General features: G+C 34.6%; 1 protein-coding gene and 1 non-coding gene across 2 annotated transcripts in view; one reads left to right on the top strand and one right to left on the bottom strand.

The window, feature by feature from the left end:
* The window catches only part of LOC106667985, a 132190-nt gene that overhangs the window by 79459 nt on the left and 30840 nt on the right, over positions 1–21891 (top strand). The gene's annotated exons all lie outside the window — the stretch shown is intronic.
* Positions 18085–18155, bottom strand: Trnak-uuu. The gene has a single exon. It is a non-coding gene; the product is annotated as a tRNA-Lys (tRNA).

Genomic DNA, 21891 nt, shown 5'->3' with positions numbered 1-21891 from the left:
ACATCCAAAAATATTTCACCACCAACAAAAAAGAACAGACAAAAATACCATGTGCGTTAGTCACAAAAATCAAACTTCAAAATTATATAATATGGAAAATAAACACATAAAAACAAGCGTCCGGTTGGTTTTGTCTTTGGCTATAATAAAACGCAAATATCCCTTTCTGTTTATGAATAAAGACTCAGCAACAATAAAGAAAGAAGAAAGAAGAGAAAAAGTTACACCTTATTTTTAATGTATGATCATTTGATCCTTTATAATTTTTTAGCAAAAACAAAGTTGTTTAAAAATTTAACGAGAAAGAAACGCATAGACTTCAAAAATAACGACGTTCTGAGAGTGGCATTTTTTTAAAAAACCTGTTCGGTAAAGAGCTTAAAGAGTCCCTGTCTACCCAGGTTAATACTTATTTTTATTCAATTAAAGAGACTATTGTAGCGCCCGTCTTCATCACTGTCTGCTGGGGACGCTTTCAGCTGATTAAACACTACCCCCTTAGACACCCCCGACGGGACGGTGCAACTTTTAAATAACTTCCCCTGTTTTAAAGACGGTCAACCGCAACTAAGACCTCGAAAATAGAATTGAGATTGAAAACCAACAAAAGTGTTTTTCTTGGAAATTAAGGTTTTATGTCAACTTAAAATCGAATCCAGTCATTGCCATTCGAAATAACCCTATTGATATTTCTTTCTCGTAACAATTAAGTATAAATGTCAGAGGCTTTTCAATGTTTACAACAATGTATTAAATTTCACTGCGTATGACTTTAAATTACTGTTTCGTGAATTGTAATGTCGGATTATTTACATTTTGATGAGGTCCCATTCTGAAAAAAAAACAGGTCAACAAACAAGCTTTGAACCCATAAATATGCATGGTAGGTCCTATGCATGATTTTAGCACATCTCTTCCCTAATTAAAACAGTTATAGACAAATTATGCATTCGATGCTGGATGTATTAATAAATATTTCAACTTATTATTTGTAAAATAATGTATTAATATTCTGAATTGCATAATAACCTTTTTTTGTCATATAACTTTAATCTATTCCTGTAAATTGAAAAAAAATCGTTATTTGTAAACCTTATTAGAACAGTAAGTTCAGAGGATTGTTTCATATTCTCTAGAGATATTGGAGAAACAAAAGTCTCGTCTAGTTTAAAAGGGACGTGGAATGTTTCCCAACGAGGCATGAACCCTGTTAGTGACAGATCTGAGAAACGGTTTCTGAGGTAGATTTCTTTTGCCCAGGAATTTCTTGATTATACAGGTTAATTATATTCGGAGCTGTGTCTTTAATCACGGCGTTATCTTAGAAGTGAAAATTGATTAAATAATTCCCACTTAAATAAAGGGTTTCTAACCTCACTGGCAAAGAGGGGAAATAAAAAAAAAGGTTGAACATAAAGTCTATAAATTACTTGCAGATCTCTTTCGACAATGATGTATTGCGTCGGTCATCAACAAACATATTCGTTTCGCCTTGACAGGCTGATGTTTTTCCGTCCGTAATTTTTCTAAACGCGGCGTAAAATTATATCTCGGGGAAAACTCGTTAGGGCTGCGAAGCCGAACGGTGCAACCTCGGATCGTCAAACGCTGGAGGGGAGAAAAAGTTTCGGTGATAAATTTATTATTTATTCTTGAGTTGGCAGTTACCCGTCCGTATCATAAATGACAAATTGCAAATTGAATCTGATTTTTATTCTCAAAAAATCAATGAAGACATGTTGAATTATCGAATTTTTATGAAAGTAAACGTTCAAGATTTATGATATGGGATCACTGATACCAATGAAATAACGTTTTCACGCACAGGTAAAAAAATTCTTTATACATATGAACATAGATTTTTCCAGTGACCTACATTTAAATAATTTAATCTCCAAAACCGTCATCTTACGAACGTAGAGCATATTTCATCATTATTGCTATTTCGTTATAACAGTCAGATATGACAAATTTGCTACAACGTTCGAAAGACGGCCAATATTGGAAAAATACAATTGCTTATGGGTCAACCTTATTCTTAACCTACTGTCTGATTGGTCTACGTTTTTAGCAATTTGTTACGTAGCAAAAGAGTTCAGACACGATAGGTGTCCTCAGCGAACTTTCCTTGGCTAATTTATCAACCTCCTAGTTTCCCCTTTGCCCAGTATGCTCTGGATTGGTCAAACCAAGAATAATGATTTTTTTTCCTTCTTCTCGGGAAAAAAATTAATAAAGCTTAAATAGTGGCGGGACGAACCGAGAAGAGAGGCGCGAGAAGCAGAAAGCAATTCGCGGCCTGCAAGATCCTGATCGGGATGGCACTGGGTCCGAGATTAAAAAAAAAAAAGCAAGGAGAGTCAGTTGGATATAGACGTTCCGAGGAAGAGGTGGTCTCCGCGAGGAAAAGAAACTATTGTTTTTTTAAAAAGTGTATGTGTATGTGGTTTGTGAACCTAGTCGTGCTATCAGGCCTGATAATTCCGGACTAGAGACATTCGCTATACGTTTCGGCCTTTTGTTAGCTTTTAATTAAAAAGGATTTGTCTATGTACTTGTAAATAGAATAGTTGGGATTAGTATTCATTTTTTTCAATCGTAGTTTTAAACCCTAAGTAAGATAATACCTTAAGATATCTTGCTTGTGTTAACGAATTAACTCGGATAGAAGCAGGAGGAACTTCATCATTTAGCTCCCATCATAACCCTGGTTGGAAGCGCCATCAGAAAGAAGAGAGCCAGAAGCACTACATCGCTACCCTTCCTTTTCCCTTTCTTCCTATTCTGTTCTACTCTTCTTTTCCTTTTTATCCTCTGGTTTCGGTATTTATCCTTCCCCAAAAATACCGTGGCGCTCAACATAACATCTATAAATAAACCTTCACCTCCTCACCGACCATCACTTTCTCTCTCCCTTCAACACGTTCCCCCCCTTCTCCACTGAGCTATTGCCAACGTACGTGCAGCCGCAATAAGGAAGCTGTAGCAAATGTTGATTATTTCTCCAATGTCAGAAAGCGTCTTGATGCAATCGCGAACGCAGGGACGTTTCTATCAATGAATTACTTCCTGCTGACCGAGTAGATGGTTTTCTTTTGTTGGTAATAACTAGCCTTTGGATCTCAATGGCGTGGTGTACAATAGCTACAGTTTACACCTGAAAGACAGTGACATATTGCCCTAGGCTTATAAAAATTCAATTTTTTTCCAACATATAGTATCTTCTGGCTCGTACTCGGTCTTCAGAGCCAACCGTAAACTAGATGCAGTCGGCATTAACTGAGATACCAACTCCCGTTCTATTTGGGTATTTTAAATTTAAATTTTGTATTAAATTTGAATTTTGATTAATGGCGTCATTAGGCATCCCCCAAATCTGGACCACAGGCTTTTTTGGTGACTCTGAGAATCATATCTACTGTTCGGGCTGGCAAAAAAAAAATTATATAAAAATAAAATAAAATGAGTAAAAAGAGGAAGAAAGAAAAGAAAACTTACTTAGCTTTTGTGAATTGTATGTTAAAGTAACGGAGGAGATTGTGAAGTTGGGGCCCTAGTTGCGACGACAAGGTGACCCTGAGTGAATTGAAAACGGGAAATTTTGGAAAGGTGGTTAGAGTTGGAAATGAATGAAAATACGGAAAAACTTCGGGTTAAAGGGCTTTGGATACGAGGAGGGCAACATAGGGGGTAGGAAAGGGAGAGTTTTGAAAAAATAGGGTGAGGTGAGCTCTTAGAGGTTTTAACGATGAAGGTTGATCGTTCGAAATCGAGACGAGAACTGAGGGGAAGGGACTTAGGATGGGAGGAAGTACGCGATAAGAGGGCAAAGTCCACTTGCCTCTGCCATGTCCCCAAACATCCATGTTCAAGTCGTATCCAAATTATGGACTTTAGGTATTATATGACTTTATGGCTTACGTTTTATAAGTATAATATCTTTCGCACACATCGGTAGATGTTTGGGCGTTGAATGGTACTTTTCCTTTTTGAAGTTACTGCGTGAATTGTTTTTCATTTTAACCAATTACTTTAAGATTCGCCGAGAAATAGAGTCGACCCGTTAATTCCAAACTTGATAATTCCAATTTCTAGATAATACAAATTATTCAGCATGTCACTTTGGTAAATCGAAAAAATGTGTGTTTTGAGACGCTCAGTAACACGAAATATTTTTCGTAACAAGGAAAGAGAGAACATTCTATAAATCAAAATGAAGCAGTTCCCCTCTTTACAATTCGAACTTTTTCTCTGTAATGTTCGATGATGGTTGCAAATGAATTGTCGTTTCCAAGATTGTTATTTACTTCGTCAGATGCGTTTCGGCCTAGTGTATACAATCCACAGCAACTTTTTTTTTAATAAAGTGGTTTGATTGTTTTTTTACATTGTAATAATTTCAAAAGTGGATGTCTGGACGATCATGGCGAATAGGGAAGAATGGGTCATTAAGAAAATTAATATAATAACTCATTCTGGACAGGCTACTCGCCGTGTCCAGACATCCACTTTAGAATTTATTACAATTTTAAAAAAAACGTCAAACCACTTTATATAAAAAGTCGTTGAAGATGTTTAGACCGATATATTTGTATAATTTATATTAAATATTTCTATAAATGACTTATACGTCACGTGGAAAAATCGATTCTAAATTTGTTGACAACCAACAGAAGGAAAATGCCGTCAATAATGGTAATGAAATCTGTCGGTTTTCAAATTCTACCTGTTTGGAAAGAACTTTGGGGCAATGTTTTATGGAGGTTGGATTTTCTCGTTCTTATTTTGATAACTGGGAATGAGGAGAAAAGTATGATATATAATGCTGATAGTTCTGGCTCTTCAGATGTGATTAATAAATCTGGGAAGTGTGAATGCTTAGCTTCAAAGTTGCAGGTCAAAAATGTTACAGAAAATAGAAGTATTGTAAATGCTGAATTACCATAAATATATTCTAAGATTGCATGTCCTTAATCACTCTGGATCAAGTTCAGGACAAATTCAGCTGTTATTGCCAAGCTTTCGACCTATTTAAAAGTCATCATCACCATTTTGGTTTCGAACCAAAATTAAAAACGTTTAATAAATTCATTCAAAATTTCTTTAAGTGTTATTAATATTAATCTTTCCACCTTAAAATCCGTCAACCACGGTTTTTTCTTTTCCTTCATCAATTTCTTTATCTTTGAAAAAAGTAATTGAAAAAGCAATTACACCACTAAAAAGGATATTAAATGGAGTACGTTTTCTGAAATTTGCTTCTAGGTTTAGAAATTGTAGTTTAGAATTATCATAATAAGTTTTTCAACTTTGAAAAAAAATTTTTTTTCAAAGTTCTGGCTACTAAACCGCTTATTTTACAAACGGTTTAATGTAGTTAATTTAATGTAGTTTTTAGTGGTATTAACTAATTTGAACAAAACCTTTTAGTTTTGGAGTTATCATTGTTTTTTTTAAGAAAGGTCGTGAAATCTTAGATCAGAAAAAAGGGGAATAACTCCGATATTGTTGAGGTTCGGGCCATAGTTAATTAAGACTTTTTGGTTCCATTTTGAATGTCGAATCTGCTGGGAAAGTTTTATATATATAATAAGACCCAGAATAACCTATGGATCACTAATCTGGTGGAACAAAGCTCAACAAAAAGTAGCTACCCAAACATTAGGCAGCATACAAAGACTAGCAAACCTATGTATCATACGGGCAATGAGAACAACCCCTACAAATACATTAGAAACTCTGCTAAACCTACCTCCACTGGAAATATTTATACAAGGAGAGGCTAGGAAAAGCTCACTTAGGCTCCAGAAACAATTAAATTGGATAGGAACTAAACAATTCGGGCATACAACCAAAAGAAGAGAAAGAACACAGGAGTGCATCAGATACAATGATATGGTATACAGATGGCCGGTACAAACGAAGGAACCGGATCGGGCGTTTTCTGTACAAACCCAAAAGATGAGCAATCAAACTCATTAGGGAATAAACTTCGGTCTTTCAAGCAGAAATACATGACATCAATACTTGTGCCCTGGAAAATCTCTTAAAAGAGGTTCTTGTAAAAACAATCCTAAAAAGATCTAACAGCCAAGCGGCCATTAAACCATTAACATGTAAAAGAATCTCATCAAAATTAGTCAGTGGATGTATCCAAAATCTACAAAACCTGGGGAAACACAACAACCTGATGATATCTTGGGTGCCAGGGCACAGGGGAATTTTGGGTAATGAGAAGGCAGATAATCTGGCCAGAGGAGAATCTGCAAGAGCAGACAAAGGACCCGAACCTATACTTGGGATAACAAAAACAAATATAGAATCCTCCATTGCAGAATGGATCCAAGCAAAACAAAAGGAGAAGTGGATAAACTCTAGCGTTGCTAGACATAGTAAATTTATGATGAAACAACCATCACCAAGACTGGCAAAATCATTGCTTCAATTGGAGAGGGCCAAACTCAGAGGAGTGGTAGGACTGGTATCTGAGAAAACATCTACACAACATGGGTATATACAGCGATGATCCCATTTGCAGGAGGAGGAAACAGCCACCCATGTCATCTTCGAATGTGAAGCAACAGCTCAATGGAGGTTTAATCTAACGTATGGAAAAAACAGAGGGAATCAAATTACAGCAGCGACATTCAATGACCTGATACTTCTAAGGAGTAGGATTGAGTCTATTGCACTGAACTAAGGAACTAAGAAGGTACAATAAGCCAAAAGGCTGCAGTGCCTGGGGACCTAGTATAATTATANTATATAATTCAGCCTTTTTAAACTTGCTTTTATAAGAGCAAGGGTAATTATTTATATAAATCACGCCCCCGCTGTATGGTTTTCTAACGGAGATCGTGGCCCCGAGGAGCATTTGAAAACGGGCATCTTAAAAATATCTTCGGTGGGAAAATAAGCATTCTCGTCGGTCTCGGAACACATTTTCTGTTTTTATTTCCCCATCTGCTTCGGGCCTCTGTGGATCCCACGCTCTCACCTTCTCCCCTCGTTTAGCAGAAAAAAGCGAAATGACAAAAGAATGCTGCAAATTATCTCTCCTCCTCCTAGGAGCGAATTACCGTGATGCTTAGGAACATTGTATTTTTTTCAGCTTTTAATTATTTACTTGAAAGAGCAACGTTATTTAACCCGTAAATCTCAAGGGGAAAAAGGGAATCCTATCGAGCGCGCAAAAGGCTTGGAAAGGAAATTTCCATTTTATTTGAAACTGTCAACCCCCGTTTAGCCGGTCGTGCTGAAATTTTTTTTATTACCCTGGTCCACGGGCAATCTCACAAGGGATTTACACAACAGCGAACAACAAACCGGAAATGGCGTAAACAATAAGCATTACAGACATGCAAATTATCAATGGTGTAAATTGCATTTAAGTAACGACTTTATTCAAAGTTTGAACGATCTGCCAAGAAAGAAATTAAATTAAACTGCAATTCTTGATATACTGCAATGTTAAATACATTCCGACATCAATTTAAACATTGTTGTCAAGTTAATTGGAAAGAAAAAACGATTTTAATTAAGTCAGCTTGCCCTGAGGTGAGATTTACTAAAGTGAACGTTAATTACTGGATGACAGACATTTGGCATTTCTAAAATTGAGAATTACAAACTCGGTTTAATTTAAAATGGGTCTCTTTCTAAAACGATCTCTTTACCAAACAGATAAACAATGCACAGAAGGTAATTACATTTTAGCGAAACCTAATAATGTTTGACGCCGTAAAGTTAATGCATAATGATACTGTAGCTAGCTCTTAAATGAGTATAGATTTTTAACCAAGTCATTAGTAAAACGTTGACTTTTTAGTATCCTTATATACTTATATGCACAATTAAGCTTATAAAATATTCAATTACGTAAAATTACGATAATTATGTTAGGAGTGATTATTATGTGGAATAAGGGTTGCTAAATTAATAATGGAATTGTTATACTAAAGAGTGTGGTGTTTAGTGACCGTTAGCCAATGATTATACGGAGATCATGAGATGCGGTCTGGTGTGACGTATGTTTTAGAAAAACATATTTTTTATCAGGCCAATTCGTTCTTTATTGAGGTCATCTTCAGGGCCTGAGATTTATAAACATTGTTTAAATTTTACATATGCATGTAGGATGTGAAAAAAATGAATTTAAACAATGTTAGACTTTTTTTTTAGTTTAAAAAAAATGAATTTATTTAATGCTAAAGTTTTTTGTAGATTTAAACAAAATGAATTTATAAAATGTTAGAAAAATTTTATAGATTAAAAAAAATGAATTTATTCAATGCTAGAATTTTTTTTTTAGATTCAAATGAATTTTTACAGTGCTTGAAAATTTTAGATTAAAAAAATAATGAAATTATTCAATCAAAGTATTTGTACTTTAATCTAAACAAATTTTCTAGCATTGAATAAATTCATTTTTTTAAATCTAAACAACTTTTCTAGCATTGAATAAATTCATTTTTTAATCTAAACAAATTTTCTAGCATTGAATAACTTCATTTTTTTAATCTAAACAACTTTTCTAGCATTGAATAAATTCATTTTTTAATCTAAACAAATTTTCTAGCATTGAATAAATTCATTTTTTTAATATAAAAATTTTTTCTACCATTGTATAAATTCTTTTTGTTTAAATCTAAAAAAAATTTCTACCATTGAATAAATTCATTTTTTTAGTCAAAACAAATTTTCTAGCCTTGAATAAATTCATTTTTTTAATCTAAACAAATTTTCTAGCATTGTATAAACTCTTTTTTTCACATCCTACATGTATTGGTAAAATTTTAATGATGTTTATAAATCCCAGGCCTGAAGATGATTTCAATAAAGATCGAAACGTTGGCACGATAAAGAAAATATTTTTCTGAAACCTACATCACCCCAGACCGCATCTCATGATTTCTGAATAATCATCGACTAACGGTCACTAATCGCTACATACGTTATACTAAAGGTTAACTTCACTTTTACTTACACGGTCTTGAAGAATCAATTAGAAGAATCAAAATTTATGATCAATTTTTTGTGAATAAAAGCGGAAAACGCACGATATGTTTATTTATTTATTTTTATTAGGATAATAAAAAGCTTAAAGTTCACATAATACGTCTAGGACTTTATTATGCGTATGATTCTCAGAAGGTCGCCAATAATATCTGTGGTCCATATCTGGAGACGCTTGTTGCCGCCATGATCTCAAAATTGAGATTTAAAAAGAAATTTAAATTTAAAATGGCAGAATGGGAGAAAGGATCTCAGGTAATTGATTACAGTCCGAGGACGCGCCAGAAGATGGTATGTGCTCACTGCTGCAATAAACCAAGGATTTGAATTTATATAAGCCTAGGGGAATATGCCGCTGGAAACAGTAGGTATTGAACACTGCGTCAGTGGGATCCAAAGCTGGGTATTTTAGGGGATTAGATTTTTATCGAGGGAACATATCGCTCGCAGGACATCATCACCTATGAAAGAAATCCTTCCACGACTTTCTTTGTCTTAAGGCTAACGTCTCTCTCTCTCTCTCTCTCTCTCTCTCTCTCTCTCTCTCTCTCTCTCTCAATGTTTGAAACCATCACTGAAAGTCTGAACGATGCTCTCACTTACACTGCCATTTCTGACCGTTTGGGCACCGTTCCGAATGAATTGAACTCGTACAACGAAATTATGCTATAATCACGAATTGACATCTTAGTAAAGACGGAATTATTCCCAAATAACGAAATGCTAGTGAGGTAAACAAATATTTTTGTTTTGAAGAGAATTAAAAAGTGTTGATAAGCGTACAACAGAACAATACATCAAACGAAAACTGTTTATTATAGACAGGTGAAATTAAAAGAAACATAAAAAACCTGAATTATTTTCCGGACGAAACAATAGTTTTATGTGTGCAAACTGTTGAATATTGACAACAAACCCTAAATATTTGGGACATATCGGAATGAGGAAATTGCAGGACGTTATTAAATAAATATCACACAAGAAGACAAAAAAAGACAAAAAAACGAATAATTCTAATTACCCGCATCGAATATCCATTCAATCCCCTAACCCGTAACCTTCTTGAACGATACAAAATTATTAATCCCTTCGCCTTTTGGTAAGAAAGTTAATTAGGTTAATTAGGCTAGTTTCGTACAACAGAAACCTCTAGAGTTCTTGCATAATTCCGCACATTGTGCGACGCGTACGCCCTAATAAGGAAACACGACGAATAATTGATTCGGATTGAAAAATGGAGGAAAAAATTTACCGCTTGCTATACTCACTGTCACAAGTGATTCTAAAAAGAAAAAAGACATTGGTGAAAATTTCAAAATTTAGATAATTATCCATACACTTTTTATCATTATTATGTTTAACAGCCTCGAGATTCTTTAAAACAATTAATGTGATAAATAAACAATTGAATGCTGGCCATTTCCAAACTGCAGAGATGACTGAAATTGATTGTTGTTTTGTCGACTCTTGATTAAGTATGCATATTGTCTGCCCTGGTAGGACCTCTGTAACACGGCCACTCCAATAGACGTGTAGAGTACTTAAACCAACCCGGTACCGCATGTACTGTTGATTTAGCCGCATTCGATTGACGGTTACATTCAATTTTAAAATGATTAAATAGCAGAAAAACGTATGTATACATGTGATTGTTTTATTTTTTATATATTATGACTGACGGTTATCAATCTGTAGTAAATCTCTTTACTGTATAATAACAATTTATATTTTATTAGAACAGGATATGCTGTCAGCTTAAAGCTTCGGAATTAATCCATTCTTCATGGACGGCAAACGGATGGTATGGACCGGGATTTGACATGAGTTTCTCCCAACGATTAATCATTGACCAATGCAGAAAATAAAATATAATTTATTTGTGTGGTGTTTAGTGATCGTGAGTTAATGGTCTGGTGGGACGTAGGTTTTAGAAAAAAATTTCTTCATCGTGCCAACGTTTCGATCTTTATTGAGATCATCTTCAGGCCCTGGGATTTATGAACATTGTTTAAATTTTACAAACACATGTGCAAAAAAGAAAAAAAATGAATTTACACAATGCTAGAAATTTCAGATTTAATCAAAGGATTTGTACTCACTCAAAGTGTTTGTGCTCACATTCTTTCTCGCTGTTGATCGGAAAATTGTGCTCTTCGGTTCATTTTGAATGGAATATTGAATGTAACGAATAGATACTATTGTAAAATTTATTCACTTCTAGGAATTAAGATTTGCTCTCTTGATGCGAGTTTGACAAACAAGGACAGAATGTAAACAATAGGCAATTAATGTTTACTTTAATGAAGAAGCAGAATTATAAGAATTGACAACGAAATAAAGAACATGCGTTGTTTTCAAACGTTTTGTCATTTTTTGACCAATTTAAAATCCGTTTGCATCATTGTTTTCAGCGTAAACAATAATTTAAAATGATATATTAGGATTTATAGAGTCGCATTTGATATTTTGAAATTGACTGGGCCTGAGGTACTCTGTATAATTTTTTCCCAAAAAAGGTTAAAAATTCGAAACTAGACTAAAAAATATTAACCACACATATTTTTTGATAGTCTCATTGGTTCAACAGAAATTCAGCCGGGCCATCTAAAAAGGATAGACGGCTATATTGATAGATGATTGGCGAGAGAGAAAAAAAGGTAGAGAGAGGGAGAGAGTGTTAAATAAATAAATGATTACTGTAGTTCAAATAACTGAAAGTTAATTATCCTGCCCTACTAAAGAAATAGAATTTATGGAAAAAATTATACGGCTGAGAAAGATAGTAGGTAGATAGAGAGAAGAGAATGTGTTTTTGTGAGAGAGGGGGCGAGAGGACAATAAATATAAAAATGGTACAAAATGGAGAATAATACGAAATTAGTGAAAACAGGAAAAACTTTATGGAACAATTATATGTATTTGTTTGTAGGTGTATCTATATGTAAATAGATAAATTGTCCTTGGTTTGTCTTGTAGCTATTTTCTTGCATGTTTTGCGCAGATGCGTTTCGTTCTCTATTGTTTTAAGTATAATTTTATAGTCTTTTAAATAAACAAATAATTTTTTTTTTCAGTTCGAAATGTTTGTTCAGTTGAATAGAACACCTCGACAGCAAATAGATTTTTTGGTCACCTGCTCTGATGATGACTTTAAGATAGGTCGAAAGTTGTGTTGGTTAGTGACCGTTAGTTAATATCTATTTGGGGATCGTGAGATGCGGTCTGGTCTGACGTAGGTTTTAGAATTTTTTTTATCTTTACGTTTCGATCTTTATTGGGATCATCTTCAGGGCCTTGTGTTGTCTGCATTTCAACAAAATTTCCAAGTAGTCATTAACTAACGGTCACTAAACACCACACATTTCTACACGAGAAGAACGAAGAACATGGGATTCTATGAACAGATTTCAACTACATATGGACACCAAGCAAAGACTCTTCTGAAGGACATCGCCAACAATGAGAAGAAACTTGCATCGGCTATCATTCAGAGGACTTGTTTGTTAAAATGCAGACAACACAAGGCTCTGAGGATGATCTCAATAAAGATCGAAACGTTGGCACGATAAAGAAAATATTTTTCTAAAACCTACGTCACACCAGACCGCATCTCACGATCTCCACATAGATCGAAAGCTTTGCAGTAACAACTGAATTTGCTTTATTTTCCAATACCTACCTTGATCCACAGTATTAGTGAATGAAAAAAGCAGTCGATGCTTCTAATACTGAAAACAAGAATAATTTTCATAAACACAAACCGAATGCAATTTTCGTTGCTCAATTGCCAATTCAGTTTCCAATTTCTATTATAATAAATTAAACGATCTAAATTTTAATTAATTTGTAAATTTTAGGATTCATTTTAATAAATTATTCAGACAAAATGATCAACGTAGACATTTGAATATGAGCAACTATCGTAAATTTTGCAAAAGCCTAAAATTATCCAACTTATTAGATGTCGACGGTTTAATCAGGACGAATTGGAAATCAAGGGATTTGAAAATTTACCGTCCAGTGGTAAAATTCCCTCTGCTAATATTGAAACCTTTTAGAGAAAATAAAAGTCTATGGGGCGTAGGAGACTCACCGAATCTCCTTGAATCTCTCCAATGAATGTAGTGGATTTTTATGGAGCTAGTCGTGATTAATTCATCGCCGTTCAACATGAGTGTAACAAATTCCAGGACAAGAAAGGAATGACGGAAATAAATCAGTTCATCACATAACGGGGAATGTTTTTCTTCTTTCGCCTTCCGCAAAAAGGAATTTGTTCCCTTTTATTCTACATGTGATTTTTTACACATTTTGAATTATTCAAACTTTTGCAAATAAACGATATATTACAGATAAAAAAGTCCGAAAATTAATTTTATTACTTACGGCACGTTATTAACTTTGGAGGAAGAACATAGTGAACACATGTGCCTTTGTAATATAATACCCTCTAACGTGGCATCGATTTTATGAGAATTTTAATGTAGGAATATTTTCTACTCCAATACCACCCCTGCAATTTCTTTGGCATAACTTTTGACCCTCGTTGACAACTCGTCCAAAGGTGTTCGATGGGGTTTAAGTCGGGACCACATGTTGCCCATTTCAAAATTGGAATTGTTGCAAATATAGAGCAACGACCCTATGTGGGGATTGTATTGTCATCCAAAAATAAAACCAATAAGTGGCAATGAGGAACTTATTCTGATACCACATCTTTAATATATCTCTCAGCTGTTAGGCAACCCTCGATGAATAATAAGATTGTGCGACCCTCCATAGAAATGCCTGCCCAAACCATAACACCACCACATCTATAGCTTCTCCGGAGTGCAAATGTTTTTGATATATCCTTTCCAGTTTTTCAAACCCTCTCTCGGCCGTCAAAAGTCCTCAAAAAAACCGTGACTCATCCGAAAACAAGATTTTAGTACAATCCTGATCAGACCAATTAATGTGATTTCTTGCGAAACTTAACCAAGTTATTCTGTACCTTGTCAGAAGTTCTGGCTCAGTGGCAGGTCTTCTCACACGTAACAGCTTCTGAAAATCTTCGTCTTATTTCTAAATTGTTGAAGTCGTTGCTTGTTTTCAATAGGGGTAGAATGTCGATTACTCGAAACAATGAAACTATCATCTCTTTGAGATGTGACACAACGACTTGATCCATGCCTTCTCGAGTAACGTCCAGTATATCTTGGTAGTGATGTAAGAACTTTTTGACAGTTGTTCTGACAATGCTAAGCACCATGGTCACATACGCTTGATTTCTTCCATCTTTCAACAATACTATGATTCTAGCCGAATCTGTAAAAGTTTTGTCTCTTAAAATGGTACAATTTAAAAAAATCAAACCACCGGAACGTTAGAAAGTACTTACAAGTTTGTGCGACCCTCCATAGAAATGCCTGCCCAAACCATAACACCACGAGAATCTATAGCTTCTCCGGAGTGCAAATGTTTTTGATATATCCTCTCCTATTGTTTTTCAAAACCTCTCTCGGCAGTCAAAAGACCTCAAATAAAACCGTGACTCATCTGAAAACAAAATTTTAATCCAATCCTGCTCAGATCAATTAATGTGATTTCTTGCGAAACTTAACCTCTCTATTTCGTACCTTGTCAGAAGTTCTAGCCCAGTGGCAGGCCTTCTCACACGTAACATTCCTTCTGAAAATCTTCGTCTTATAGTGCGCAAACTCCATTAACATTTCTAAATTGTTGAAGTCGTGACTTGTTCTCAACATCGGTAGTATGTCGATTATTCGAAACAATAAAAACGATCATCTCACTGACACGATGGCGACCTCTTGAGTAACCTCCAGTATGATGGTGGTGTTACTTGACTTATTCCATCATCCAATCTATATCACTTAAATAAATTCGTCACTTAAAAATGGTACAGTTTAAAAAAATCAAACCACCGGAACGCTAGGAAGAACCTTTACAGAAAAACCAACAAAGAAGAAATTGAATTTTCAATGATTTATTAACCAAATCCAGTTATAAATAAAAGTGGGAGTTTTTATGTAGATAGTTAAAAATGCTAAGGGCGACCACTTTTTTTACTCTTAGTGTCCTCCTCATTCTCCTCATCATCCTATCATCGTCATCGTTATGTGTCCGGAATCCAGACTACAGCCCCTCGCTTTGCCAATACACTCCAGTTCATGAAATCATTTCAACGAGAATACGAGCAACCCTCGATGAAGGTCAAGTTTGTGTGACCTTCCCTAGAAATGCATGTCCAAACCACCAGCTTCTGCGGAGTGCAAATGTTCTGGGGATTCATCGCTCTCCTGTTGTTCACCAAACCCACTCTCGTCCGTCAAAAGACCTCAGATAAAACCTTGATTCATCCAAAAACAAAATTTTGGTCCAATCCTTCTCAGACCAATTAATGTGATTTCTTGCGAAAACTTACCCGAGCTGTTCTCGCCATGTAATATGTTCTGGACAGTGGCAGGCCTTCACACGTAATCCAACCTATGAAAGCTGGATTCGCCTTACAAATAGAGAGAGAGAGAGAGAGAGAGAGAGTGTGAGAGAGAGAGAGAGAGAGAGAGAGAGAGAGATGATGATGATGATGATGAACGTTTTATTTATCAATCACACAAGATTTGGTCTCAAGGACCATTCTTACATCTAATGTGAAATACAATAGTTTCTAAGTTTAATTACTTCTAATTTATTAAACATTAATTACATGGAATAACTTTATTTTGGTGGTCAATATGTTCCATCTATTTGTTTGACATTGAACTTAACTTAAATTTGCTCGTTGACATAGATATCACAATTTACATATTAATTGAACAATGAAAAGGCAAATTACTAATAAAATAAGTGAACAAACATAATATTCAATACAAAGTAGTACAAACAATGTATTGTAAATCACCAATATAAATTTACAAATAAAACCTTACTCACTAAATAGTAATATAAACAAAAAACCAAAACAACAAAAGAAGTTAAATTTGAGAGATCAACCATAACTAGATAACAGGTGATTTTTAAGACGATTCTGGAAATCTTTGCTATTTTTACATCGTTTTATGTGTGTAGGGATTCTCGAAAACGTTATTGCACCTTTACTGAGAATGACCAATTAAAAGTTTTGGTTTTGTGCTTAACTACACGCAGACGATAGTGTGCAAACCTAGTAACTCTGTCATGGATCTGAGACATGTAAATAAATTTCACATATAGATATTTTGGTTTTTGAACTTTCAGAATTTTAAAAACTTTACATGAGATTAAATCTTTAATTTTGAGAAATTTGAGTTGCGAAAACTTCTTACGTATACAACTGTCATATTTCAGGTTCAGAATATATCTGATACACATGTTTAACCCTAGTTACAATTTTTTGATTTGTGTACGATTTAAGTCACACATAGCTCCCAGACCATAAGTTATGTGGGGAAGGATTAGAGTTGATACAAGTTGTTTTTTGATACTAACATTGTATTTTGCAAAACTTAACAATTTATTAAATCTATGTAAGGTCGAGTAGATTTGATTTTTGAATTTTAACACCTGTATATCCCATGATAGATTTTTGGTAAGCGTTAAACCCAGACATTTTACATTTTCTTCATATTTTAAAAAGATGTTATCAGTTTTAATTTTATTTACATCATCAAGGTTCGATTTGTCTAATAATTTATTATGGCCAAAAATTATTGCTTTGCATTTTGTTGGGTTTAATGCTAACATATGGTTATTACTCCAGTCTTTCAGTCTTACAAGGTCAGTATTTATTTTTTCGATTTGTTCGTTAATGTTATCAACTTTTGCATCGATATAAGCATTTAGGTTATCTGCATATAACTTAACTTTACAACAATGGAAAGCTTGATATATTATATTAATGTACAGCGGGAGAGAGGGAGCGAGGGAGAGAGAGATAGATAGATAGAGAGAGAGAGAGAGAGAAAGAGAGAGAGAAAGAGAATGAGTATATCTTACATTACCAAATAGCTCATTTCATTAGCATCCATTTAGCAATGCATAAACAAAAATGCGGTTAAACGTGGTGTAAGGAAATTAAATACTGAAAATTTAATCCCTTTGATACAACGTTACATATTCGTTGACGAAAAAGTAATTTAATTAACAAAAACCCTTAATAGAAAATAAATTAACTAATTATATTTCTTGTGTTTCTTCTCAGTAACTACACAACCATCAAACTCATTTTCTATTTGTTGATATCAATTTCGGGGGCATCAGCCTCCCCTCATCTATCTCGTTTTCTTTTGGAAACGCTTGGGTTCCATATGTCTTGTCCAGGAAAAAAACATACTTTTCCAAAAAGAAAACGGGACTGATGAGGGGAGGCTGATGGCCCTGAAATCGATATCAACAAAGAGAAAATTATTTTGATGGTTGTATAGTTCCTGAAAAGAAACCCAAAAAATATAAAAAGTCAACAACTGAGAAAGAAGAGTAAAAAATATAAATTGATGGCGAGGTTGGCTGACTTCAATGAAATTTGGATGTTAAATACATATTAATTTCTAATTTACGTCCTTTTGGGAAGTATTTAATCACATTCCTGATTAATAAATATTATAAAATTTATGCGTATAAAACAATTTAATAATGTTAAAGAGATAGTAAATATTGAAATAGAATATTATTTGACAGAGTGAAGAGAGAGAGAGAGAGAGAGAGAGAGAGAGAGAGAGAGAGAGAGAGAGAGAGAGAGTGAGAGAGAATGAGAGAGAGAGAGAGAGATCTTCTGTGGATTTAATTAATATTACATTCGAATTAATGTCATAACTATATCCTGGTTTAGTGTTAAAATTTGGAGATGTGTCTCTATGGCCATTTTTTATTATACGCCGAAAGATAAAGTTCTCTAAATCTTTTTGTTCTTTCGTCTGATAAGTTTACTTAATTCGATTTTTGAAATTTCCGTTTCTTTTCTTATTATGCTTTTCATGTTTTCTCTATCACCTAGATTATAACCTTCATTAGATTTCGTGGTCCGATTGACCAAATAAATTCATTTCAATTAATTAATTTTTAATTAAGGTTTTGGTTGAAATAAAAAGTCAGAGTCACGAGCGGGATTCGAACCCACGACCTTCGGCTAAAAGCCGCTGCTCTACCACTTGAGCTATCGTGACTTCGATCCACTCGGACACTAGCCTAAAGTCGTGTGTTCGAATACCGCTCGTGACACTGATATTTTTTATCTCTACCAATACCTTACATAAAGATTAATTAATTGATAGATTATAATTTTAGTTAGATTTTTAAGAAACAAAGAGTAATGCATCACCTGCAAGTCTTGTCTGTCTTTTTAGAATTTAGGTTTGCTTTAGAAGAATTTATGTTTGTTCCGAAATTCTGCCAACTTAGTTTACGAATAAGCCGTTCCGACCCAGCATTAAATAGGCATTGAGAAAAAGGGTCTGTGTCTTTCTCACTTCATTTCGGATTGGAAAAAATTGACCAGCTAGCTTATCCTGGATTATCCTTTCCTGTTGAATTTCCGTTGTCGATGAAATTGAACTATTTCCATTTTTATACACTGTGGCAAATTTTTTGAAAGTTGTTATTTTAAAATTATCAGTAGTTTCCATTTCCATGATTGCAAACAAATTAACAAACCGATAATGAATAGTTGTTGATAATTGAACGGAACATAGAATTAAATTATGGAGAGTACTGATCGCATACCCATGAAGAGAAAAGTACACATTTAAAAAGGTTTTCAACTCGGCCACTCACGGGATGGCTTATCGATAAATGTTTACGAAACGGACAATTTGTCAGGGAAAGAGAGACAGGGTATAAAAGAGATAGTTATTGATTTGATATAAATCTTTTCGATATTCCTTTCAGGAATGGAAAGAAGATATAGTGGGAAAAGCTCGTTTTTTTCTCTTTTTTTTTTACTGCGGGACATTACATAAGCGTCACATCGTAGTGGGATACGGTGACCGAGATTGATGGGAGAATCGCTTTTATTGAAAGCGAATAGATTCCACTTGAATAATAAAATGTTCTATTAAATTAATAACAAGGGGCTGTGATAGTGACATTCGGAGTAACATGGAAAGTGCCAAAAATCTGGCCTCGGTTGAATTAATCTTTCGAGTTTATTAATTCCGGGGACTTCAGTAGCTGCGCTTTGATCTCTGGGAAATTTGCACATCAAACAAAGTCTAAGACCTACTATTCCAGAATATTTCCTCACTCAATTTAACGTTTAGTGAATGAAATATAATTGAAAGGAATTGACGAAAGAAGCGAAGAGTTCGATCAAAGAATTATTATTAAATCTGCAAAAAAATTGTTTTTTAAATTGATTTTTACATTTGTAAACCAGAGTGGTGTTTAGTGACGGTTAGTTAATGATTATTCGGAGATCGTGAGAGCTCAAGGGCACTTTCAACACGATACACAAGAATGACACATCGGCACAGAAAACAAACATTTTGAGCCCTGAAGATGATCTCAATAAAGATCAAAACGTTGGTACGATAAAGAAAATGTTTTTCTAAAACCTTTTCTTTATCACGAACACCAGACCGCATATCACGATCCCCGAAAAATCATTTGTAAAACAATTACAGCCGTAGTAAAATTGACATGAAAAACATAAGAGTGAAATTCAGTGGTGAGCCCATGTTAGGAAAAATAAATACGACCAATTTTCTTCGTCACTTAAGGCGTCACGTGGTCATCGGCGTCTCAGTCGACGGGGAGGATTATCTCGGGTAGTAGTCGAACTAACCAGATGTACCAAGACAATTAACAAGTGAACAATTTAATTTAAAAAATTTTCTTAGGCCTTTTGATTGGAATCTTTGGATGGTTTGGGAGTTGGAATCCTTGGTTGACCCTCATAGAACCTACCATACCACCAATACCATCAATAATTATTCAGAAATCGTGAGATGCGGTTTGGTGTGATGTAGGTTTCAGAAAAACATTTTCTTTATCGTGCCAACGTTTCGATCTTTATTGAGATCATCTTCAGGGCTCAAAGTGTTTGTCTTCTGTGTAGTTGTGCCATTCTTGCGTGTCATTTTGAGAGTGCCTTGGCAGTTGTTGTTGTTAAGTTGTTGAGTTAAGAACAACCTAAGAAAACATATTTGAGCTTACTTTTTAAATAAATCAACTCAATTTAACTATGCTTTTTAAAGAGTGAAAACCTAAAAGTTTTCAAATCCGATTGAAATGTACACACATGGACCCTTTCGTCAGTAGAGAGATATACTGTTTCTCAGCAAATAGAAGGTGCTCTGCCTCCACGGACCCCTTCCAGAGTTGTGGAGGGTAACTAAAAGATGGTTCAAGCTGGGATATCCCAAAATCCGTACTTAAACATCACGATGTCAGTTTCGATGGAGTGGAGGGGCAGAGAAGCTACTACGTACCAAAAGCACAGTCGATAAATGACCCTTAAAGAATCTGAATCGTAGAGTAGTGAATATCATCACTCGGAAATAGGTAATACGAGGTTGACTCACGGCCTCTTACGTTTGGGCCAAAGCCTGTGTTTGTCGGCATGTACGGAAAGGTTGCTAGATGTCCTTCCACACTGTCATTTATTGGGTCTATATAGTGCGCGTGTAGGAATGTCACGCAATTTGGGCATATACTTGAGCACAGCAGCAAGTACGTGGGTTCCATGTTTCGATTATTGGAGGAAATAGACTGTTTTATTGCATAACATACTGATAGATATTTTTGGTGTTGAGTTTGAATAAATTTATTAACCTTTTTTATGTAAGTTATTGGTTGAAATGAAAAAGTTATGTCACGAGCGGGATTCGAACCCACGACATTCGTCTAAATACTCCGCTGCTCTACCACTTGAGCTATTGGTAGAGCAGCGGCGTATTGTGTTCTATTTTCTTTATATTAAGACTGAATGTACTTATTAGCCTGAATGTGTACAGTACAGTGGCCAATGGGAAAACTTTAAGTATCCCATCGACCCTCAATTAGATTACTTATACAGTGCAAAGGATGATGGAGAAGTATCGACCGCTACCCTATTTAAATGAATGGCAAATTGGTGCCAATTTGGTGTGAGTAAAAAGAAACTCAATGTGTTCCAATTATTGAAGGGACTCAACCCTTGGCTGTATGTACCCAGCGAGTAGGAATGCCACCCGTTTTGAGAATTGTGCTGGAGTACGGCATCGATCTCTGGATTCGTATTCAGATTTTGAGAGGAAACTGGATATTACAGTTATATTATTGTAGGTACATACAGGATGAACCAGCATAAACTCGAAAAAAATTGGTTATAGTACATCCTAAATAGAGTAAAATGCAACCAACCGAACTCAATCCGGCTGGAATTTTAGCATGTTTTTTTTTTTCGAAAAATCACACCCTTAAGCTATAAATAGGAATTTTTTGAAGAATTAAAAAAAATTAATTAAAACTTATTAAAAAACATTTACTTTTGGAAATTTATCAAAAGTTTCCCGTTTTTAAAATTCTTCATCTTGGGTTGAATTAAAACATACATAGGCATTTGATAAAATTAAAAATAGCTCATTCTTATAGGAAATTTAATGTAAGCTTTAAAAATATGGTTAAAAATTGGAACAGATACTCTGGATCTTCAAAAAATGGCTTAAGGTCGGGATTTTTCGAAAAAACAGGCAAAAATTTATAACTTCGGCAGGTTTGAGATTTTTTTGGGGTTTATGCTGAACCACCTTGTATAAAAATATTGACGATGTAATAGCAATCTTAACTTTTTTTGAGAATATAAGCGTCTCACAATCAAAATTTATTCTTTTTGTACGCTGTCTTGCTGTCTTTTAGGTCTTTTAAGCCATATTTATATAATTTTTAATGCTACTATTAATACAAAAAAGCTGAACCATAAAA

Source organism: Cimex lectularius, unplaced genomic scaffold (genome assembly GCF_000648675.2).
Source record: "Cimex lectularius strain Harlan isolate CLEC.00 unplaced genomic scaffold, Clec_2.1 scaffold232, whole genome shotgun sequence".
In the NCBI taxonomy this organism is placed as follows: domain Eukaryota; kingdom Metazoa; phylum Arthropoda; class Insecta; order Hemiptera; family Cimicidae; genus Cimex; species Cimex lectularius.
The sequence above is the reverse complement of the archived record's forward strand: the minus strand, read 5'-3'. Positions and strand labels throughout refer to the sequence as shown.